This window comes from Xiphophorus hellerii, chromosome 1, assembly GCF_003331165.1.
Source record: "Xiphophorus hellerii strain 12219 chromosome 1, Xiphophorus_hellerii-4.1, whole genome shotgun sequence".
NCBI lineage: Eukaryota > Metazoa > Chordata > Actinopteri > Cyprinodontiformes > Poeciliidae > Xiphophorus > Xiphophorus hellerii.
This window is the reverse complement of record NC_045672.1, coordinates 15,940,021-15,946,020: the sequence shown is the minus strand read 5'-3', so window position 1 is coordinate 15,946,020 and position 6,000 is coordinate 15,940,021.

The following is a 6,000-nucleotide window of genomic DNA, read 5'->3' as shown; positions in this document are numbered from 1 at the left end:
TGTTAGGTGAAGGGGTGGGCTACTCATAATTTCACTCAATTTCAACCAAATGCTGACCCCGAGAACTGACTCCTCCTCCAATTGTTCTGACAAAAAGACTTTGATTAAAAAAAACAAAACAAAAACAAAACAAAAAACAAAAACATCTCACTGAATATTTTCTCCTCCACGGTGTTTTTCTTCACTGGACATGTTGTGGCTGCTCTCATCTTAGAAAGAAGAAAAAGGAAGTAGCCCACACATGTAGGCCCCACACACTAAATGAATTTTAGAAAGTGTTGAATAGTAACAGCTAAGTAAATTTAATTTTAATCAAGCGTATTAGTTTGTAATGTAAGGTTTATTAATTATTAGGTTCAGTCGTTGGTTTTAGCAGTAAATCCAACAGATATTCGGATTATAAATCAGATGAAGATGTTCTTCATTCTAATGTCAAGCAAAAAATGGCATGCTTGATAAAATTTCTGTTTTGGAGAAAGAATTTGAGTTTTTATCCAGTTTTAGCTAGCTTAGTGACAATGCTAATGCTAAAGACAAATCTGCACGTAAATTGAGCTTTTTAACCCTTCAAGCAGCTATTTCTAATGCATGACACATCTTAGCTGTGTTCCTGTAAATGTTAACATGCCATCATCTCATTTCTTTATTTCCAAAAAGTTTATATCCAACTTCAACTAGTTTAATGGCAGCACCAATGTCAACATCAAACGTACTGGCAGGCTAACGTGAGGCATGCCAGCATGTTGGATTAGATTTAGAAAATGTTATCACTAATAGTTATATTACATCTTATACCTTCACTACTAACATTTTTTGTTTTTTCCTTTTTTAACATGGGAAGACAAATAAGGTTACTAAGATTATCATAATTAGTCACTATTTGTTAGTTTACAGGTTTCAATTTACCTAATGTGTTAAGTTTCTTCAAAATGTTAAAACTCAAATATTTTTTTTTTTTACCAGAGATGCAAGACTCGTTTTATTAAATCCTAGGATATATTCAGCAAGTTTGTTATAACAATATAAGGATCAATTTTAAAACACTACAAACTTTTATAACAGAAAATATAAAAGAATAAAGAGAGCCAATGTCACCGTCCACAGTATTTTTGCAAATGCGACTTCTTTGTGAAGCCATTTTAGAAATGAAAACATGGAAGACACAAGTGATCCCAAAGGTTTCTGGCACAACTTCAGCTCTGCTTGCAAGGTGCATGTAAAGGGTAAATGCTCTGAAGTGGTGAGGACTGCATTAACACTTGAAATACAGGGGAAACAACTTTAGTAGCATGATGGCAGATTTTTCCTTGCGACCTACCACAGGATCATGAAAGAACCTAACTTATTTGACATCTTATTTTAACTCAAAATTGACTCAAAATGAAAATTTGTAGATGCTAAAAGAGTCTTGAAGTTTGTGATTTAGGCACAAACACTGAATCTCACTTCTGTATATGTGGGGAGCAAATTAAAAACAAAGCTATACTTCTTGTAAATGTGTGGATCTAAACTTAAACAGAAATGGATTTCATATTTTTCTCCTATCTTGTGCACAGCTCTGTGTCGAGCTTCATGACTTCTACTCCAGTCTTATTAATACATGAAAATAAAATGCATGCCGATTGTCAAACTGATTTTATTGGTTAAATTCCAGCACTTTGCTTCATCAGGGTAGAATCTCAAGTGATCTCAAGAGTTTGCATATCTGCATTTTTGCTCATGTCTACATATAGCGTATTGTGGATGAACAAAATGCTTACTCTGGTGAAAGTTCTAAGATTTCTAGAGCCACCTCAGTGAAATAATTTGCTCACACTGGGAACAAAACATTTGCATACAGCATCAAGCCCTTGGTGGGATATGTGAAAAACAGAAAATACGAAAAATGTATTTTTATCAAGTATCAGTGATGCTTGCAAAATCACCAACTATGATCTTATTCAGTCACAACAGCTACATTTGTCTCATTTTAAGCCATTTATTGAAAAAGGAATCTTTCAAAAACCGAAACTTAATCTTGTTAAGGCAGTTACAGCATGAATTAACAAATAAACGAATATATGCAGACACTTTTGTTGGGAATTGTGTCTAATTAGCTTATCCAGATAAGTATTTTTGTGCCTTTAGGGGGCAAACAGTGGTCATGATTAGCCGGCGTGGGGCTCAAACACTCCTAGGAAAGTCACAGTATTTTCCCCCCTCACAGAGTTAATTGATAAAACTCAATCAAAGCCTTTCCAAGTTCTCACCAGTAGGCGACATGTCAAATAGGCCGCCCCGTGTGACATTCTCACATTTCAGAGTTCAAGTAGAGGCCACTTCAGATCATGCCATCCATTAAATGCAGATCGGGAGGCTTAATCTCATTCTGTAAGTCTGCTCACCATTACAATGTTAAGAGTTTAAATCCAGGCTGGGAACCTGTTCTCATGTAAATCCCCCCCCCCAACTCCCATCACCCCGCTTCTCGCTGATCTGCTCCTCACTGTTTTCCACTGCGTGATCCTTAAATAAACACGGCCTCAGGAGAAGGAGAAGCCACCTGAAATTAGGATTTGAACTATAAAAAGACGTATGCTTTAAAATGATTTTGAAACCAAGGGGGGAGTTTAGTTCATTAATCCTAGGGCACTTCGACTGACAGTTTTAGGCTAGTGTCAACAGACAACACCCAACTTAAGCTGCACCCACTTTTACATGTTTTACTGTAGTTCAGGTGTTGGCAACATCCTTTTTCCCCATACAAATATATTTTATTTTTACCATTGCCTTATCACCATGTATGTAATACTTGAAAGTGAGGTTAAATTCCACGTTTGGGCAGCAATCTTGGCCAATAAAGTCAATTCTGATTCTGATTTTATTAGTCCGGAATAAGCTCAAAATGAACGGTGTAATTCCAAATTGAGGGGAAACATCTTCGATGCAATGGAACAGCGTTAAAGGAGTGCTTTTTGGAGGCAGAAGTGTACCGTGTCTGCGGTTTATTACTGAGCAGAAGTTGTTAATTACCCCGATTCTTATTTCCTGTCCCCTCTCTCCACCACCCCACTCCACCCCCACTGTACTGCCTCCCAGAAGAGTGTCTTTGAAGTGCAAAGTACTCTCTCCTCACTTTGAACTGTGAAAACAATGCTCATGTGGTGGTGCTTACCTTCCCCATGTTACCTCATTTAAATAGACCTGGATAAGGCTTCCACAGTATTCAAGGGAAAACTAATTTCCAGAGAAAGAGGTCCCTGTGTTCATTAAACAGCTGGTTAGACTGCTGGTAATCAGAGCCGCTCCGTCATGTGCCGCGCGTTCCTCTCTGACTGAGCGGCTACCAGCAACTTCAAAACCCACATCCCAACAACATGATGCAGATGTTCTTGTGTACCTATTTCTAGACAGCAAAATACATTCAGGAAAACAAGACAAGTGATTCTAAAACTTTGGAAGAGGTTCTGCGATTAAGGTTCCCGGAGTCTTGAAGCGGTTGTCTCGTCTTCTAGATCCAGAGAACAAATGGTGTTTGTGTTGCAGACGCAATCTTAAACTTGTGGTGTAGAATATGCAAGGGGGTACTCAAGCTGTTTTTTTATTTTTTTTTATCATGCCTGGGGGGCAGTTTAAAAGCCTCAGATCACTAAATTGTCCCAGCTGTCTCGACCATCTGCACTTGAAAACGGGCCGCCACAGTGGAGAGCAGCCTTTGTGCTGGTGGCCATGTCAAAAAGCAGGTTTTACAGCGCTGCGCTAACTGAATGGCCCTTGTGTGACAAATGCGGCCTAATGGATCAGACAGACAGACAGACAGACAGACAGACAGACAGACAGACAGACAGACAGACAGCATGTAAAAGCCTTCTGCTAACTGCAGGACTCAATGAGTGACCGTTCTCAAAGCTGATGCTGGCAAGGTGGTACGTTAGCCTTTATTTCCTTGTTTCTTTGCAAAGAAAAACAACACAAACAGCTGGACTTTAGAGTACGGCAAACCTTTGCTTCCGATGGTGAAGCGTTGGAAACAGTAGGAGATTTTAAAAAAACAGAGATGCAGCTATGATGCAAAGTCACTTTTGTTTTTAGGTTATTTTTTGATATATTGAGCATTTCAATAACTGAAAGTAACATACTTACCTGATTGAGCCATAAAATGTCAATATGTTTCTGGAAAATACATAATAATGCCCTCCATCTCCTTTGTTGCAAACTGAATAATTATATGTTTCGCCTTTACAGAAAGATTGCAGTAGAGAGTAATATTTTAATCAATCAGTAAAGGTTATTTGAAATATATTATGACCAAAGGCCACCATTATTACCAAAGGAAAGTGGTGGTTTGGAAATGGCTGTACTTGGGTTTTCTTTGTGTTGGTGATCTTGGGTGAGCTGTTTTGACAGAGGCTCCATAATGATTGCAAAGTTTTTTTAGACATAAATAGACCAAATAATTGACATCTGCATCATGTTTCTGTCTGTGCTCGTTACTGCGTCTAGATATCTGGCATAAGCTTTAATTCAAGACAAGTGCTGATTTCTATCCTTGTATTTTGGGACCAAAACAACGACTTCTGTATTGTAAAGATTAAGCTGCAAAATGCCTGATCCTTTGACAAATACAAACAAACTCAATGATAAACAGATGTAAAGTTGGGCTTGGAGGACATGCCACTGGACTACTTCTCTGAAAATGGGTTGACAATAAAAGAAAAAAGAGCCAAATAATAAAAATAAATGTTTTCAAAGACCTGTATTCAAAATATGTATTTTATACATATACAAGTATAGAAATATAGATGTTGTACCCCCATAACCTCCTGAGACCCAGAAAAAAAAAAGTTTTTGAATTTTTTTTTTTTTTCACTACATGACTCTTTGGAGTGAAAAAACATCACTACAATTGAAAAAGTTTCAAAACATGTTATTATTTATTTATTACAGTATGTCCTTTGGAGAGGACATCGGGACTCTCTTGTGGCAAATATGAACACATTTTGAGGCCCAGGATGTCCTCTCTAAGGACCAACAGGATTTAACACAGTGGCATGTATGGTTTCAGAGTTATGAACAAAAAAACCTATGTCCTCCACAGAGGACAAAAATGTATTGCTGGGTCTCAGGAGGATATAGAAATACAAGCCAATATGTATTTCTATATTTTGACCTGCTTTCAAAATATGTGTATGTTATAAAAAAAAATCTAATAAAATAAGTACCAAACGGTGGATGACGTACAAATTGCACTTAACATTTTTCCCAGTTCAGCCAGTTAAAGCACAAAGTGGTTTTTGCCTCTATCTTCACCATTTTAATATTCAGGCTCACACTTTGACCTGATTTGTCATCCACTTACATTATTTATTTTTATATAATAGAACCACTGAATAAACAGTATATCTCCCAAAGAATGTAGAAATCAGATTTTGGAGCAAAAGGATTTTAATTTTACATCCTTTGATGTTACCACTCTTAGATTTCTTACATTACGTCTTTATCCAGTGAAAATATAAAATGTTGCGTTCGAAGATGCATGATTACAGTTAAATGACACAGAAATCATATAATTAGAATAGATTTTTGCAGTGTTGCTTGATTCTGTGTGGGTTCCCAGCCCTCCACTGCAGCTTACACTGCAAGGTGTGCGAGAAACAGAGAACTACAATAATTCCCTCATCTCATGTCCATTAGCATGTACAAAACCCCCCAAAATCTCTAGTCTTGGGCAGACGCATGCAGACAGCACGCATCTCCACTTGTCAAAGAAAACTTTTATCAATACCAAGAGCACTTGAAGTTTGTTTGCATTTTGTTTTCCAGCACTCTTAACAACTTCAGAAGTCAGATCACAGGAGTATCTGATCAAAGCGCTTCGTGGTTAGTTCTGGAAACACAGGAGTGCTACGCCACGCTTTGATACTCCACATCAATATTTCAATTCAACAATCACTTGACATGCACCCATACTCCCAGAGACGAAGACGAAAGGGGAGAGTGCAAAAAGAGATCCAGCAGAGG